At 39.6% G+C, this 19,219-nt stretch overlaps 1 protein-coding gene across 3 annotated transcripts in view; it reads left to right on the top strand.

Annotated features, from left to right (window-relative positions):
- PTPRG (protein tyrosine phosphatase receptor type G) overlaps positions 1–19,219 on the top strand; it is a 624,649-nt gene that overhangs the window by 124,344 nt on the left and 481,086 nt on the right. The gene's annotated exons all lie outside the window — the stretch shown is intronic.

Consider the following 19,219-nt stretch of genomic DNA (forward strand, 5'->3'; position numbering starts at 1 on the left):
GGCAGCTCTGCCCGGAGCGTTAGCCTGCAGGGAGCGTGGGCGCAGGTGCCAGGTAGTGGGTGAGCTTAGCGGATGGGGATGAAAGACCCAGGCAGGGAGGGCTTTGGGTGACTGAGACACAAGAGGGCCTTATCCCTCACCTCTTAGTGACCCACACCACAGAGATATCAACCAAGAAGAGGCATCTGGGGCACCTGAGGCTTGGAGCTGAGTCGGTGAGGATGCCCGTGATGGGTGTGAAGAACAGGTGGAAACAGCCCTGCGGAAAAGCACTTGCAAACTATGGAGTGAAATAGCAGTATCGGATGGGTCTGTCTGTTGGGGAAGGGAGTTGGAGGTTGGAAAAGAGGGGAGGTAGATTCTGATTCTTTTTTTATTTGCCATTTATTTGCTCAAGGATGCTATTTGTTTCTGCAGATAGGAGGGACCTGATGCCTATTGTTGAATGACGATTGACTTCATGAGTGGTGGTGTCCTAGGTTTGCCAGTCTTGGTGAGGACTTGGGGTTGGGCAGAGGCCGCATAGTGCCCTGGGGTGCACATTCATCTCTCATTCTTCTTGTCCTCATCTTTCCACTCTTTGCTTTTTGATCTTTTCCTAAATGTCTGGCAAGATTGCAGCAGTACACAAGCATATTCCCACTTCCGGAGATGTTGCACCTCTAATTCTTTTTGTTTCATATGGTTTGTATGTGCCCCAAGGGACGGTTATGTTGTAAAAGTGGGAGTCCCCATTGTCCTCCCCACCCCAAGTCTGGAGAGGGATGGTTGGTTGACTGGCAGTGTGGACTGTGATCTCTGATAATGAAGGCAAGATTAAATACTTGCAATCTATTGACATTCTGAAATGCTCTGTTTGGACACTAAGGCTTAAAGAGAGCTTTTAGAATTGGAAACTTCTAGTCATTAAATTAAAAAAAACAACTCTGTTAAAAAAACCTAGGAGAATGCACAGGGTGCAACTGGGAGCTGTCCCATTGATTAGGTGTCCAATAGGAGCTACATCTTCAATCCAAATGCCCTGACCTGTTTCTTTTAGTAATAATTGGACAATGTCTAGTTATATATCTGTAAAGCTATCAAGAAAGAGAGACCCTAACTTCTTGTTTTGGAGAATGACTGTAGAAAGTATATTATCTTTCTTTCATTTTTATCTTACTCTGCCAGTCTATTTAAAAAAATTTTTAGTCGAAAAAGCAGTATGTGAATACATTACAGTTTAAGAAATTCTAATGACGCAGAAGCACATTTCATTAACTCTTCCTAATCCCAGACCCTTCTGAAAGATGAATGTGGTGACTTGTGTATTGACTGCACTTCTACATCTGGAAAATACCTAATTTTCATATTACATAAATGATATATATGTATTCCCACTTCCGGAGATGAATATATATTTAACTCTCTTTCATACTTAGAATTTTTGGTACCAATTATTGGTAGCTTATAATAATTGGTATCAATTATTGATAACTTAGTATGTGCCAAGCTCTGTGCTGAATTCTTAGAATAATCCTATGAGGTTAGATAATAATATCTCCCATTTTAAAAGTAAATAAATGTATCCAGAAGATGATGCAAGAAGGAACTTCGTGTCAAAGCCACCTGGTAAGTGGCCCCAGATCATTAAACCCTGACGGTGGTACAGTTTTCCCATTACTCTCTTAACATCCTGCCCTCACCCTCCTCCATGGCTCCCCACATGCATGTCCTGTTTGTTTCTTTCAACTTAGAAAAATGTTACTCTGGGGAAAATGGCCCATGAAGTAAAAAGTTTCTAATGTTATTATATTCTTAGAAAAAAAACTTGTGCTTCTACTTCAGCTGTTATAATCACTTTTAAGATTTGAGTTATGGAAAATTTTTACATCGAGAAAACACAGCACACATCCACATTTAACAGATGCTAATGCTTTGTTCCAGTTGCTTAAGAGATTTTTTTTTTAAAGGAGAAAACACTAGAGAATTTCTAAGTATCTGAACATCTATACCCCTTCCTTTCCTACCCAAAGTAATACTTACCCAAGGTAAGTATTTTGCTTATGCATATTTACCTATGTAGCAAAATGAAAAAAAGAAAAAAGCATGCAAGAGGAATCATATGTAGTGGATTCAGCTTAGGACACTGGTCAGTTGCGTGTGGACAGTTTACTGAGTAAGTACTCCCTGGAACATAGTGAGAGAATGGTGTTCCTTGTTTTTCCTGGGGTTTTGTAGGCAGCATATTAATAGCATTTTACCAACTTCAGAAATTCCTATTTGGGACCCCAGATCCCTTTCATCATCCAGGTGTTTTGTTGTTGCTTGTTTTGTTTTGATTGTCCAACATGTTACAAATTCTGAAATGCATGGGTTTGTATCTTTAAGGGCTTATCAGAGTTTTGGCAGATTCTTTGAAGCAACAGATGTTTTTTCAGTCCCTCTAGGTACCAGGCATTAGCTAGGCAAAGAGGATACAGTAGAGAATGAGAAAGATAAATAAATACCCCTTCCTGACTGAGCCTTATATTCAGTTTATTCCAAATACCATCCCACCTTCCCCAGTTTAGTATAATGTGACTTTTCTAAAAGTCAGTAATACTTGCAATTAAATAGAGTCCCAGATTTTTCATGGTGTCCTCAGCAGTGGTTACCATCTTCCCCGTGTGTGGAAGATAGTGTGTTCCAATTTTTGGTTCGTAGAAGGTGGTCACCTTATCTATTATGCGGCAATGAGGCATCCACACTCTTATTAAACGGTCTGCAAAAGTTATGTGCCCATTTCCATTTGTTATTAGACAATGTGCTAATTGCACGGGTGATTTAAATGTTAAAAAGGCATTAAAGCATTTGTTGTAATAATTAACAAAGGATTGGTAGGTTACAAATGAATGATAATGCCGTATTTTAAAAATACAGCATTACATATCTGTGCAAAGTGGTATGTTATGAAACATTAATATTCAAATGAGAGATTTGAACTGAATGATCTCTAAAACCTTTTCTGGTAAGTTCTTTCTGATTTTCTAAAGTATAAGCTCTACATCTATTATATCTTGTGAGATGTCAACCATGTCACACTTACGAAGACCTCAAGGAAAGGCAGCAGCCTACCTTTGGCCACACGCCACTGCATTATCAACCTTTGATAGTGAACTAGAGATTGCTGAGGTTCTTCTTTCTCAACAATAGAAGCTGTGTTTTTCTAGCTGGACACAAAGCTGCTGGAATAAAGACTAGCGTTTAGCCTCTGTAGTTAGGTAGGATTTAAATTTTGGCTGACAGGATATAAGTAGAAATGCCATGCTATTTCCAGCAAGTTTCCTTGAAGGAAGAGAGGCATCTCCTTAATGTCTTCTTTCTCTTTGTTGGCTGAAACGTGGACCTGATGGCTGGATCTTGAGCAGTTACCAGAGACCATGAGGTTTTGCTATTATGTGCAGGCAGAGCCAAAAGATAGAAGCCATCTGGGCAACACTATGTATATAGTTGTGCAGATCATTTCTTGTGCAAAGGTGTCTGCCTTAGAGGTTGATTAAGGGGCAGAAATTCAGTCCTGGTTCTGCTTACCAAGGTCTGTATCTGGAGAAAAGTTGGGCATTTTACCTTTGATGAAAGAATCGTGTTTACTAACCCATGTGCCTACAAGGCTGCTTTCACCTGGAAGGGTACCTTTTTCTACTTATTCAAAGGTGCCACATGAGCCCTGTTACCACGGAATGAATGTCTCACCACCCCAAGACCTTCCTACCTCTGAACTAGAGAGAATACCCTTTATTTGTTTAAGCCACTGTTGTTCTGGCATTTTCTATTGCTGTTGCCTGGATCCGAGCCTGATGAATAACATACCACTGTGTTTTTCCTTGCATGGGTTACTTTTGATATTTTTTTTTTTCCCCAACAAGAGAGACCAAATCTGGGCAACTTAAGTCAATAGACCTTTTTTGGAAGATTTTTAGGAGCTCACAGAAGAGGGAGGCAGCTGAAGAATCAGTGTTGGTCCCGGGCAAGGAACAAAAACGTTCCAATATGCTAGGAAGTGAATTCTAGAGCCCAGCTTGCTGTGACTGGGACAGTCTGGCAGTTGGGGTGACTTCTGCTATGGGGGCCGTAATCTCCAGCCTTGTCTTTTCTCCCTAAGGAGCTCAGTCATGATTCGGTGGTGGCACAAGGGCGGGGTGTCCACTTGGTGAAGTGTAGCAGATCACACGTCCTGGCCCCTTGGCCTGCGGTTGCTGTAGTGGGAGTGTGCATATCTGGGTCGACTGTTTAACTGCCTGCATTGAAGGAGCATACTTTTCAAAATAGGAATTGAAGCTGCTGTTAGGATGAGGGATAGATACTAAGTATCAAAAAAGAAGTAAAAGGGAAAGAAATAAAAGAAGACAGTGATGGCAGGTGATCACACCACTGTGTGAGCTCCTAAAAGAAGAAATGGAATGAAGTGCATACTAGTTTCCCATGAAGTGTTTTTTTTTTTTCTTCCTTTTTGGTGTTTAAAATTCCACCATCAAGAAATGAGTGCTGAGTCTGTATTTATTAGTCCACAAGAACTATCATCAGACCCTTATTGACCACCTGCTATGGGCAGGACATTGTGATTGACACAAGAGTGACATAACAAAATGACACACTGAATTGAGAGGCGCCCAGAGTCCTGGGGAAGCTGCAGAAATGGCTTTGCAGTCTCAGCCGCTCTGCCACCTGCCATTCCCCTCTCCTTTATAACCCTTTAGGGAATGGTTTGTATGCTTTTTTCCCAGAATTGGGGCTCTGTCTCAACACTAAGGATCTAACGTCATCTTGAACCCTGCAGAGGTATGTTTCTGCCTCTGAAGTGCTATTTTGTGGTAATTTTATGGTTTTTCTTTATGAATAATTTACACATAGAGTCCTAATATCTTTGTATAACAGTGAATTTTGGTGTTCATCAAGGGTACATCGCAACTAGAAGAGAAAAATCAATTTTCTTGTTATAAAGCAAAGTAAAACATGAGATCATCTATCCTATGGGAAAGCAGTATACTTTATAAGCATTTTGGATTTTTTTTTAAGTCAGAAACTCATGGATATATAAGTAAATTATTGTCCTGTCTCATACAAAAATGGTGTACTTATTACTCTCCTGTCACATGTCCCCGCTACCTACTCTTGTTGGGTTATGAAGTGTTCCGTAGTCACAGCATTGTAGGGCTAAAAGACAAACCTGTGATTTAAACCATTTAAAAAAAATATGTGCCACATCTTCTTATAAAAATTCCCAGGGACACCGACACCATAACCTATTTTGGTCACTTATCTCTTTGTCTTAAGCTCTTCTAGCCCTTATTGCAACAGATATATTGATACTTTTGTCCAATTTCCATAAATTTTCCTGGAATCACATGTTGTAAAAAGTTTCTGTGCCTCTTAAGTTTAACAGCCCCTGCTATCTGTTTTTCTGTGCCTCTGGTGCCTAATCTCTGAATGCCCAAAGGGAAGAAAAAGAGTAGTAATAACAGTAGTAGTTACAGTTTATTAAGTGCTTCTTACATGCAATGCATAATCCTGACCACAACCCTCTGAGTTACGCAGTGTTATTATCCCCACTTTACAGATGAGGAAACAAGGCCTGACTTATCAAGGCCAGAGGCAACACACCTGGAACTTGAGAACTCTGCCTTAAAACTAATTCTGTGGGAAATCAAAATCACTTCGGCTTTCCCACTAACAGAAAATTGATATATACTTAATTAACGTTTGTGCTTGGAAGAGAAATAAGAACACAATTCATCTAAGACTCAGAGAATCATAACAGACTTAGAAACCCCACTTCCTTCTCTTACTGTTGACCTGTTACATTCAAGGAAGAATTCATTAATGACATTTCTCTCATATTTAAAGATTCCTCCCATCTCCTTAACCGCTTTTTACATTTGGCTCACTGTAGTGGGACGTGGAAGTGAATTGAAAAATGCCAGGTAGATGGCGACTGTGTGAGTTGAAGAAGTTGTGGATCCACATGACATTATCCATCTACTTTAATGCTTTTTTACCTTTAGCAAGTTAAAGAGGTATGGTCTTTTGATACTGTCCTTTAATTTTAAAATCTGGGGCTGTTTTATAACCATTGTTGGGTTGTGGGGAAAACAAGGTAAAAATTTTGCTAGTGTCTCTGTTGCTTTGGAATAAATCAGGGAAATTGGGTATGTCCCGAACAGTAGCTTGGTACTAAGTTCGATGCTCTTTTGACTTGTATCTTTTCCTTGACATTTGGAAACTAGGGCCTCTGAAAGCAGTGGGCTCTGACGTGGCCCAGAGACTCACAGGACAGTTTGATGAGGTCACCAAGGGGAGCCAGATTTTGAGGCGAGGTTTTGTTAACCTTTTGGCCTGGTGTCCTGTCCTTTCCCCTTAGTAATAGAAACCTGGAGTTCAATGCTATTGACGTCGAGCAGTCATTGACTTGTGCACAGCGAATTTGAAGCTTGGGTCTTAAGTTGAAAGGGGATAAACAATCAACCGTTGAGTTCTTACCTGTAATAACTTGTTGGTTTCATAACTTGTCCCCAGTAATCCCTCATGTATGGTACAGATACTAGCCATCACCTGGCTTTTATTAAAATCCATAGAAATATACCAATCCCAAACCTCGTTTTTTTTTTAAGTCACAGATTTCCACTTCTGCTCTTGCAAAAGCTTTCACAAACAGCAGAGATGTTGTATATGAAACCTTGTGTTGCTTTGTCTGCTAACAAAGCATAAAATCTTACCAGGGAGAGAAAAAAAAGGGCAAAGGAGTCTGAATCATAAAAATCTTTGGGAAAAAATAGTTGTGTTGTACATGAAAATGTAACTGAAGAATGGCCCTGAGGTTAATTTACGTAATTAAAACAAAGGAGTACAAATATTCTCAAGCATTAATCAGGCATCTGCAGCCTTGGTCCCTGACCTGGGAGTTGTGGGGATGGCTGAGGTGTGGAGGCCTCTTCCTGCAGAAGCATCTGGAGTGTGATGTTCTCAAGCCCCTCCTCTGTCATCACCGTGGCTGTAGGGTCCTCTGGGTCTCCATGCCTCCCGTCCTCTACCATGCAGGCTGAGGTAGGGTCTTTGATGGCAAGACAGGAAGCCAGGAGGAGGTAGAGTAAACCCGAGTGGTACCCTGCCCTTCCTTCCCCATTTTCATTCCTTTCCCTCTTCTTCCTCTTCTCAGCCCCTCATCCCATTTCCTCCCTATAGCAGTTATGTGTCCATTACCTCAAATCTGAAGTGTTGCATCTGAATTGAGTCTGTGTGTATAAGGCATGGGGAAAGTGGGACTAACAGTTGGGCTGTTTTTCTCTGATAAGCATGTTTATGGTTCTTGATTGAATGACGCAGAAGTGCATTGGGTCGGGAGGAGGAGCAAGCTACCCCTTGCTTGCTTCTGTTCTCCCTAGTAATCCTTCAAACACTCCTGCAGTGTTTCTCAGGTGTGGGTGATTTTGCCATTCACAAGACATTTGGCAATGTCTGGGTTGTCATATCTCTCTGGTAGGGCTTCCTCCTAGCATCTAGTAGATAGAGGCCAACAGGACGGCTCAACGTGCTACAGTGGACAGAACAGCCCCTCCCTGCAAATTATCATCCTGCCCCCAGTGTCAGTAGTGCTGAGAAACCCTGCTCTACTTAAACAGCTCCCGGGCCAACACAGGGGCCTGTCTTGCTGGCACATCCGTCCTTGCCAATTTCTCTCTCTCTCTCTGCAGTGTAGCAAACTGGTTTCCTAAACCAGTTAATTGTTTGCCTTTTAATTTGTATTGGCAACTCCTCTTTTAGACAAAGCCAAACTGATTGCTGCTCAAAAGGATCACAATTTCCAAAGTGTGGAATCAAAATTAGGAATTTTATTCCTTGGGAGTAATGCCAGTTATCAGTCATTTACAGAGAGATACTTGAACAATCCACAATATAGTTCACCACATTATATGGGCTGGTGAGTAAGATAAGGATTTTGAAGTTACGCAGTCAATAGTTATGATCACTTAGGGTGAGCAATAATTTTGTGCCAAACCATGTGCTGTATTATTTTCTGGTCTCTTTTGCACTAAGCCATTTGTCCTGGGGGCCTTGGCTATCACTGCCTCCAGGAAGCTTTCCTTCATGCCTCAAGCTCAGAGTCACATACCCGTCCCATGTACTTGTTCTCTGGTAACATAAATCTTAACTCATTGAACCAGTGACTTGCTGTTGCCTTTGAGTGGCAAGCCACTCTTGGGTAATCATTCACATTTGCTGGACACATAGTAGGGTCTCTGTAAGTACTTGTGGAATGATTATATCAAGGAAAGCCAGCACTTTGCTTAATTACAAAAGGAATTATAGTAGAAAGAAACAAACTCAAGAGTCAGAAAATGTGTGTTTAGATGTTGGTTCTCTGACTCTCATTTATCAAGTAAGTGGATAAATAAGCAGACTGAATGAATGAAATTATTGTAAATGGGGAGCCTGCATGTTTCTCGTAAGCAATCATGAGTACAGTGCTGTCACTATGAAAGTTCATCTGCATTATTAAAAACAACAGGATTTTCTGTTCATCTAGAGTCAGTAGCAAGCAGAGTATTACTAAAATCCTTGCCACCCTTATCAGCATCCCTCTTCTCAAGCAGGAGTTCTTACTGGGAATGTCCACCACCTATGCCGTCTGGTCCTCATCCTCTGACTTTTTATGCTCCTCTACCCCTCGCTCATTCCGTTCCAGCCACCTGGCCTGCTCGCTTTCCTCACGCTTCCCCGCCCTTTCCAGGCACCCTTCTGCCTCAGCGTTTGTAATTGCTTTTCCCTTTGGCTGGCCTGTTTTTTTCCCTAAGACCTCCATGGATTGACCTTGACCGCCTGTGGGTCTCTGCACAGATGTCACGTTTTTGTAAGGCCTTCCCTGGCTACCCTGTCTCTGATTACAGCCCATTCATGACTTGTTCAGTCTCCTCTTCCTGGTTTCCTTTTTTCTCCTGAGCACCACTTGGCATTCTATATATTTTAATTTATCTTGCTTATTGTCTCTTCTCTGCACTCCCCACGCTCTTTAGAATAAAGCACCATGGTAGCAGATGAAATTTTTGTTTTATTGAATGATGACACACGTATGGAAAAAATGCACACATTATATAGTGAAAAGAGTTCCATAAATGATCATAATCTGAACACATCCATGTAACTAGCCCCTGGGTCAAGAAACAGTAGCACTTTAGAAACTCCCCTCATGCCACCTTCTAGTCACTTTTTCCCACTTCAATGGCTACTGCCAGCCTGAGTTCTGACATCACAGATGAGGTGTGGACGATAAGGAGTTTTGCCAGTTTCTTTCATTGGTATATCCACAGCTTAGGCATGAAGTAAACACTGTTCAAGTGAATTAAAACAATATTGGAAGTGAAACCTGTACATCTGATGCAGCTACATTTCTAAAGCTGATCTTTTTGTGAATTAATACTAGTCACTTTAAAATGCAATTAGAGGCTTTGAAATATCCAGTTGCAAGACACTGGCTTGCTCTAACTTAGCCAATTAGATTTGTCACTTGTTTCTGCTGTGTTGGCCTTGATTATTTAGGTATTTTTACCTGTGATTTCTTTTAAGTCCATTCTTCTGGCTCATAATTTTAATTTATTGTCTATTCTATTTGCTAGGCACTTAATCAGACATCTCTCTGGTGATTGTCTTACAGGATTATTTAACTTCTGCCTTTCCAACTACATTGTAAATTCAGCCAAGCATAATAAATTTGCACCAGATTTTACCCTTCAGTCTTGATTCTTTCCTCACTGGAACTATTGTACATTTCTGTTCCTGGTCACTGGTCATTATCTGGGACTATTTGGAGTGTTGGCTACTTTCAGTTCGATGCCTATATTAGAACTGTAACCTGAATTATTCTAGTGTTTTAAGTAATAGAGTGTCTTAAGATTTGATTGTACTACTAACCTTTTGAGATTTGATGATAAATTGAAGGATGCCATGCTTAATGTAAGCCAGTGGGTTAGAGCTATCTCTAGCTGTAGAGATAGATGCCTCCAAACTCAAGGATGTGCCTGTCATTACAGCAGCACTCTGTGATTGATGCATATAGTTATTGGGCCTTTATCCTAGCAGGTGGCAGGGAAATGTCCAGAGAAAGAGGTACATTTTCTAACTTACATAAAGTCACCATGTCACATGATGCTGGGGATTGACTATTTGATGGGATATTACACAATCAAGAAGACAGCAGTGTATTTTAGGACACATTTTGTATTCCGGTTTTCATATTTAACACCATGCCTTGTATATTTCCCTAAGTTAGGAAATGCCTAGGGGACTTGATTCTCTAAAAACCTTTAGAGACCACCCCACATGAGGGCTTCCAGAAGCAAGTAAGAAAGTTAGAAGCAAGGATGCTTTCAGATGCAAGTGAGGAGAAAGCCCAGTCTGAGCAATGAGGAAAAAACAATGTTACTGGCCATACTTAAGGTCCAGAGGTAGAGGAATTCCAGGTAATCAGTGGCCAGCCAACTTCACTGGAAACCCAGCCTGTTTCCATTTATTTGCTCTGTCATCTGTGTATCCGATTTATCCTCAGAGTGGCTCTCCTCAAGGTGGCAAAGTGGAGTTGCACAGAGTGCACCTCCGGTCAAGCAGAAAGGAGGCCAGACCAATTTGGACCACCTACTCAGCACTGTGAATTGAGGCAGCCTCTTTGAGGCTCACAGCTGAGTGGAGGCAGAGTCAGGAGGGCGTGTGTGTTCTGATCTGTAGGTGGAAGCAGGGCAGTTAAAGGTGGGGGACAGACATAGGATGGGCATGCAACCCATGGGCCGGAATTAAAGTTGGGCTTTGGGAGCTATGTTTATGCAGGTCTCCCCTGCAAAGTTTCAAATTCTAAGCAACTTCTAAATATGAAGTCAGTATAAAATTTATAGTCCTGTTCTTCCTTAATTTCATTATTATAACTTTAAAGTGAAACTGTTAGCATGATTGGGGAATTAATAGTAGTGCATTTTTGGGTTAACTTTTAAAACTTAGATTGCTTATTTTAAAAAAATGGTTTAGTATACTGTGTGGCACACAGATGTTTAATATGGAGTTATTTAATCATGGATATATGAATAAATGTTTTATTTTCTGTTTTTTAGAATTGTGTAAAGGTGCCAGCCCACATGCTGGAGTTACACAGTAATGTTGTTTTAACTTGAATGATTTGAGAGAAAAGGAACTGAAAGGGTTGTCTGGGGAGTGGGTTTGTGGGGCTGGTGGATGCGGATGGTTAATTCACAGGAGCTTTTAGCCTGTACCTGGGTTAGAACCATTCAGTTTTCAGCCTAGAACAAATACGTAGGATGCTTATTCTCCCTCCTCCCCATTCTTTTCTGGAAATATCTTTGTTTTAGAAATTATAAAATCCATTCCTTAACTGGTAATATTGTTCAAAGGCCTGGTTAATGTGTGTTAATGTAATCTTTTTCATTTCCCAGTATTTCATCAGATGATCAACAGGAAATTGCAGATTTAAAGTAATGGCTTTTACCCAGTTTCTTCCATTGGTTCCATCTTACATAATTATAGTACAGTATCAAAACCAGTAGTGTGATATTTGTACAACGTGCATGTATAGTTCATGCCATTTTACCATGTGCGTAGGTTGATATAACCATCACTGAATTGAAGATACAGAATGACTCCATCATCACAAAAATTTCCCTCATTCTACCAGTTTATAATCACACACTCTTTTTCCACACAAGCACCCCTGATTGTTGGCATCCACCATAATCTGTTTTATGTCTGTGTACTTTTTGTCATTTTAAGAGTTATATACATGGAATCATACAGTATGCGATCTCTTGAGATTGTTTTTTTTCCACTCAGTATCCATTCAGGTTGTGTGTGTACCCGTAGTTTGCACAACATGATGTTAGAGTAGGCTTGGGTTCCATGGCGTGGATGCTCCAGTTAAATGCCTCATCTTGTAAAGAAGTTTGTTTTTCTCAGTTCCTGGTTATTTTAGAACAAAGCATTAATAGTCGTGTACAGGTTTTTGTGTGGATGTTGGTTTTCACTTTTCTGGGATAAATACCAGTGCAGTTCCTGGGTCATATGCTAAATCTGTGTTCTGTGTTTTTTAAGAAACTGCCAGATTTTCCAGAATACCTGTCCCATTCCACATTCCCTCCCATGGTGTATGAGATCCAGCTTCCCTACATCCCCACCAGCCTTTGGTGTTATCACTGTTTTTCTTTTTGTTTTTCTAATTTTTACCTATTCTGATACATGTGCAGTGATAGCTCATCTTGGTCAAAATTTGCATTTCTGTAATGACTAATGATGTTGAATATCCTTCCATGTGCTTATTTGCTATCTTCTCTAGTGAAATGTCTTTTAGTCCCTTGCTCACTTTCTAACTGGATGGTTTGTTGTTTTACTGTTGAGTTTTGAGAGTCCCCACGTGCAGTGGAGATAGTAGTCCCCTGTGAGATATATGGTGTGCAAATATTTTTTTTCTCCCCTCATCCTTTCAAAAAAGCCTTTTACAGATCAAAAGTACTTAATTTTGATGACACCTAAGTTAATTCATTTCTTCTTGAATCATGCTTTTGGTATCATATACAGGATGTCTTCAGAGCCCCCGTCCAGACAATTTTCTTCTATTCTGTCTCCTAAAAGTTTTATGTTTTATATTTTGCATTGAAATTCATGATCTACTTTGAATGTTTGTAATAAGGTATAAGGCCTGGGTCAAGATTTTTCTTTTCCCTGTGGATAACCAGTTCTCTGTAGAGCATAATTGTTTGAAAAGATTCACCTTCCTTCATTGAACTGCCTCTTGGCACCTTTTCAAAAATCATTTGGCTGTCCTCTGTGGGTCTCTTCCCAGCTTCTGTTCCATTGATACATACATGTATCCATCTGTCTTCAAATACCACACACTCTTGGTTTCTGTAGCTATACAAGTCTTCAGAATGGATAGAGTGATTCCTTACACTCTGTTCTTCCCTTTTGAAGACTTGATTCTCTGCTCCACCCGTCACCCCCTACCCCAGTTTGTTTTGTACTTGGAATAATCTCTGTATTGAGTACAAATCACCTCAGTGCCCTTTGAGGAGTCCTCACTTTAATGTGATGCATTTTATCCAGAAGGTCAGTTCAGCAGATTGTTGATGCCTGCTTATAATCTGTTTTAATTTTTTGTCTTTCTGGAATCCAATTTTGAACAGGATTGAGAGAAAAAGGCCTGCCTCAGTGGGAAAGTGCTGTGAAATTTTAGTGATCCCTTCCTTGGGTTTAGGATAAGCTCATGGTGGCAACACCACGGGGTGTTCACTTGACTGGTATCAGATAAGGCACTGTTGAATTTTAGCTGAGAAGAGTCAGGCGTTTTCAGGCTGGGATGGGCAGTGGAGGAGGCTTTTCCTGCACATGCAATCTTACCTCTCTAGTTAAATATTTCCAATAAACCATCATATTCTCTGACCTTGTAGCATAAACTGAAGAATTGCTGCAGTTCTTATCTTTAAACTTCAGCCAAGTTTCGTTACTGTGGATTATGTGTAGTGGTTTTGTCTTTTGGGTTTCTGGTCATCCTCCTGCCCACTGTTTACCGTTTTACGACTGTTGACCCTTTCGGTTGAAAGGATCTCTTGATTTATGACTCGGTGTGATTTTTTTTTTTTTACCACAGTTACAGATGTACATTGACTAATGATTGAAAACATAGGATTTGGTTGATACAGTATATCTAGAAAAATCAGGTGAATAATTTTTGGGAAATACACTATCAAATCGCACTTGTATTAAGGATTTTTATAATGGGAATACACTACTATTAAATGGAAAACACCAAGATATTGCTAAACATAATTGAAAGTAGCTACTTTTCCTACCTAGGACATAAGATGTCTAGATGTTCCTACCTTAGCAACATAAGATGTCTACATTTTATAACCTATTAAAGATTGGTGGTTGAATTATATCTCTCCTCCAATGCCTGCCCTCTAAATTACCTTTTTTGATGCCTGAAGTTTCAGCATTAAGGGTTATTATTATTGTACATTAGTATCTCCAGAAACCTTCTATATTAGATTATCTCTTCCTCTGAGTTTGTGAAATGTTAAACTGTTCTTGCTATTTAAGATTGAGCTATAGAATTTAATTTTGATTTTCTGGGGCACGTTTCTGAGTGTAGACATTTGGAAGTAGAGGAATGGAAAGGGACAGGCCTGAAGCCCAAGATTTTTGGAGAATGGTTTTAAGTCATTGCAGTGTCAAATCTTAATTTTCAAAAAGTTAAAAACATAACTCTTGCACAAACATAATTAATGCATATCAAATTCAAATAATTAATGAGGCAAACAGTAATACCATAAACCTGGTTGGAAGGGCATTTGGAGGAACAGGGTATTTTTAGGTAAAAAGAAATGTCAGAATATGATTGCTAGGTTAGATGTAACACTGGTTAATATCCTACAGAGTTAGAAAACTGTAACCTATTTTTCTTTTTTTGAAACTGGATATAAATCTATAGGTTAATGTGTAACTTCACCAAGTCTGGCCTTTAACCATAGTGAATAGCAAATCAAACAGTGGTATATTCGCCTATGTAATTGAGTTATTTCTGCATGAGTTTGTTAAATTCCTCCCCAGTATGACATTGAAAGGGCAGGCTACTTTTTCTTTACCTTATTTCCATGTTTTGGATGATTTTTCTCATCAGTAGTTTGCAAAGCTTCGTGGAGACTGACAGTGCCTGAGTTTTATCTACTTTACAGTTTTACTTTGACTAATGTTGATGGCTAGTCTACCTGTCTGCAAGGTGAAGCACTTCACAAGCTTGCAATTGAATAATTTGTAATTTTCATTGCTTTCTCTTTCTTTGTTGGTATTTGGGTATTTCAGTCCTATGCTCATCTTTATTTCTTTCTTTAATCCTGTTCAAGTTCATTTATGTCTCTCATATCTACTTTGCATGTTGGCAAAGAAGAATCGCCAAATAGACAAGACTGAATTAGAGTCCTAAACAATTTGCTTCACTATCCTGGGCTTGGACACAACAACTCTGTCTTATCCTATCTCTGTGTCTTTAAGCAAATCAGTTAACCTCTAAGCCTCTATTTTGGTCATTTAAAATGGTTCAACAATGGTGCTTACTGAGTTAGGGATATTGTGAGGATTAAAGGATTAAGTTAAAGCATTAAAATGGTACCTACCACATACTAAGTTTTAAATTAAGATGATTAGCACAGAGCTGTATATGTATATATGGCTTATATCTTTTCTTTTACTTGCTAGACGTTTCTAAAGGATTTGCAAACCCACTTAGAAGGACGTGGGAGGCATACCATAAATAACTGAAAAGTCTTACAAAATAAACCATAGGAGCGGGGACAACTGGTGACTGAAACCTGGGATTCCAGCTGGTTAAACGAAGGTGGTCCTAAGCTAGGTGTCTTGAGCCAGTTGTTGCCATATGGTTCAGTATGGCCTGATACTAATTTTTTTAAAAGAGAAGGTTAAATTCTGGACTGTCTGTGTCCTTTCCCCTTTGTAAATGGTGGGAACTGATTGACATATGTATGTTTATGGGCTCCATATCAGTGGGCTGCCATTCTGCTATGTTTGCTCTTGGTTGATTTAGATTATTTAACAAGAAAGGTAAAGTTGTTCACATTGGACCATGTCAGTACTTGAAGTGACCATACTAGTCATTTCCGCAATCCCCTGCTTTCACATATGAGACAGTGGGTTTGGGCAAAGCCAATTGGCCTGGCTTGTTAGTGGTGGTACTTTTAATTTCTGTAGAAGTGAGCTTTACTTCTACACATTCTTCCACTTTGAGAGTTACAGGGTTTAACACAGACTCATTTTGAAAGATTCACCATGCACTGAAAAATCACCCCCATTGATTATTGTAACAGAGGGAAGTACACCAAAAATTTAAGTGTTTATAGTTATTTTTATTTTCTTGTTTATGCTTTTTATGTACTCTCCTGTCTACTTAATGTACTCCTCATTAATGTACTTTGCCTAATGTGCTTCTACAACGAATATTTATTGCTTTTATAATCAGAAAAAGCAATAAATGCTATTAAAAACAGAATTTATTGTGGAAATGCCAAGATGTGTGATAATATGATTATTGATCAGTTTCATGGCCCCAAGACTGTTGCCAGCAAAGTAATGGCTTGTTATTTCCTTTGCTCCAGGAAAATGACTGTGCATCTATTTTACTGTGCTATTTAGATCTGTTTAGACAGGTCTTTCTCAGGTCTGCACTGCTTTTTTTGATTGAATGGGTTTTTGTCCATCATGGGGCATATAAGTTGCTGGTTCCAGATTTGGGCAGCTTGCCTGCAAGGGATACCGTCTGTTGTAGCAAAACTAGGGGCCTGCCCTGCTGGGCTGGAGCCCACCAACTGTTGCAGCCACAGTGCCTCAGCTGCTGTGCTTTTACACTAACTCTTATTAGCCATGCAGATCTTTATGGTTCAAACCAGGCCACACATCTGTTGTGAGTCCCATGACCTTCAAAACCGCGAGTAGAGAGCAATGCAAAACACACTTTTTATCTCCACGCTTTGTGTAGACAAGTCAGTTTAGAGGGCTTAATTTAAAATTTTTTCTAATCTTATTTTGCAAAATATCTTCATTTTCCTTTCCTTCCATTAGCAGTAGTTGTTGATACGAGCAAAGTAGTGTTGCTTAGAATCTGGTCTGTTGACAACCTGCATCTGATCCCAGGAGTTTGTTTAGAAAATATACTTCAGAGACATGGTAGACCTGGAGAATTGTGTTCTTAGGGGTGTGTTCTTGCCCCAACATTTGAAACCCATGATTTGGGCATTTAAGGCTGTATGTCCAAAGGGACATCCTATTTTTTAAAGGAGTGGGCATGGAGTTAGAAAGCCAACAGCAAGATGGGTGATTATGTGTTGAATTGGGCACCTGCAGGAATGCCTGGACCTCTTAGAAGGTTTGCTTTTGGGTGTAAACATTTGGGAAGGGTCCTAGTCATGTGACCCTGAAAATGTTCATGTTCCTTGCAAGATGAGAAACTACTGTATGCTTCCAGGTTGGACACAATGATTCAGTTGGTTATGTTTTCCAGAAATAGTAATGTCTAAAATGAAATTGTTCTCTTCTCTGTATATGCTGTTATGTCCCCTCAATCTAGTTCCTTCTGAAAAACCGAGTGTCCAGAATGCCAGACACTATGGTATTGTTCCTGTATTCTTCAGAGCCAAGCCATTTGGCCTCCTAGTGCATTTATGAGCCCTATATTCCATTGCTGAAGCACTGTACTGTACGCCTCTATAAAAACACTCTGTCCCCTCCCCACAGAGTTAGATGTCTCTTGAATAAAAGAGCAGAGAAAGAAGTTGAGTTTTCCTAATTTGTGGGAATGGGATAGATAGAAGGAGAAAGAAGGGTTTCACTAAAGTATTCTAGGTTACTTTTTGTCCTTGGGGCAGGAGCTAAAGGGACAAAGAAGCTGACTTTCACAGTGCTTGTGTAAGTCTTCAAAACAACATGTTTCATTTTAGATTGAGGAGATTAATTTTATCTAGTATATCCAAAATATTGTCTTAACATGTAATCAAAGTTAAAATTATTGAGATTTTTTACAATCTTTTTTTTTTCCCCTAAGTATTTGAAATTCTCTGTGTATTGTATTCTCACAACACAGTTTGGGGTAGCCCCCTGTGGCTGGAGGCTCCTGTATTGGACAGTGTAGTTCTAAAGGCGTCTACTAATCCCTAATTCCTAGTTAAAATGTGAACATATGCCTGCATGGAACATTCTTTTTTTCTGTTTTAGAGAAAGTGAATTGTTTTCTCAGCAGTTAGTTGGTGCTAGCGTAATGCCTTCCTGTGTAGGATGTAGTGTTAGAATTCTCTTTGCAAGCCTTGTAATAATTTTCAGGAATTATCACTTTTATTATGGCATTTTTAGTTGCAACTAAAGAATTTTTATGGTGGGAATTCTTTCTGTGTGAAACCTCTTAAAAGAACAATTGAAAATACACTGTGGTTCTCCTGGGATGCACAGTTGGGGCACCTAAGTAACCAGGCGGAGTCCTTAAGACAGTCAAATTAGAATTATCCAGGAGAGTCCTGGTTTAGTGGTCACTCTGTATCAGTGCAAACATGTCCCATGTCAACATTTTATGTTGTGGTTCTTATATTTTTCAAAAAGAAGCTAAATATACACAAGCCATTCCCATGTTGCAGGCACTTTGTATTTCATAAGAATGTCTCTGTGGAGCTTCATTTCCTTTTTTCCCTCTTTTAGAGTGTCTGGGTTTGAATGCCTCTCCAATACACAGTGTAATGTGAATTTGACAAGGAACATCGTCACCATGTTGTGTCTTGGGACATGGGCGTGCCGAGAGGGTTTACACTTAACGTTCTGATGAGGATTAAGTAGGATAATCCAGCACAGTGTCTCTGAGTACATCGCAAGTGCTAAAAAATACTAGCTATCCTTGGCATCTTGAATTATCTTTGTTAATGTTAGAAACTAAAGCAGTATACAGCAGGAATTTAAGGAATGAATGTATTTCTTTGACATTGACATAAGTTTTAAAAGAAAACCTTCTTCCCGAAAAATATCTTCAGAATCTTTGTTTCTGCCATAATATCCTGAGCTCCAAACCCCCGTTCCATCCACTGTTTTGTCCTGGGACTGAGCATTACTTCACTCTGGGTAAAAGAGCATCTTAGTTATGACGACCTCCCTCTCCCACAGTGTGAAGGGAAGTGTCCTAAGCACGTTTCACAGAGTGCCTTTTCTTTTTCTGAAACACTGGCTCCTCAGTCACTGTCAAGTATCACATGTGATTTCAGAAACACCTAAAATCTGAAGCCTTTTTTCTGTCTCATTGTATTAAGTATCAAAGAATGGATTAACGTGAACATGGGCTGGCACAAAAGAAAAACACGAGGTTTCCTCTGGCTTCCATTTCTCTTACCTTTTTATTTAATACTTACTGATTATGCAGAGGTGATATTTAAGAGTAAATGTGTTTAATAAACCTTTGTAAGTAATACTTATGAAGCATTTATTTTTCAAAACCCCCTGAGGATTACTGTAATCTGCAGTTCTGTAGTTTGGATACATGTGTTACACCAATTGTTCCAGAGTCTTTCATGTCGTTCTCATCTGCTATCTAAAAGTCAGGGAACAATACATTTCATTAAGTTTTGCCTGATAGGGAAGCCTCTAAAGGTAGAAAATTTCCTCTCAGTATCAT

Source organism: Manis javanica, chromosome 3 (genome assembly GCF_040802235.1).
Source record: "Manis javanica isolate MJ-LG chromosome 3, MJ_LKY, whole genome shotgun sequence".
Taxonomy (NCBI): domain Eukaryota; kingdom Metazoa; phylum Chordata; class Mammalia; order Pholidota; family Manidae; genus Manis; species Manis javanica.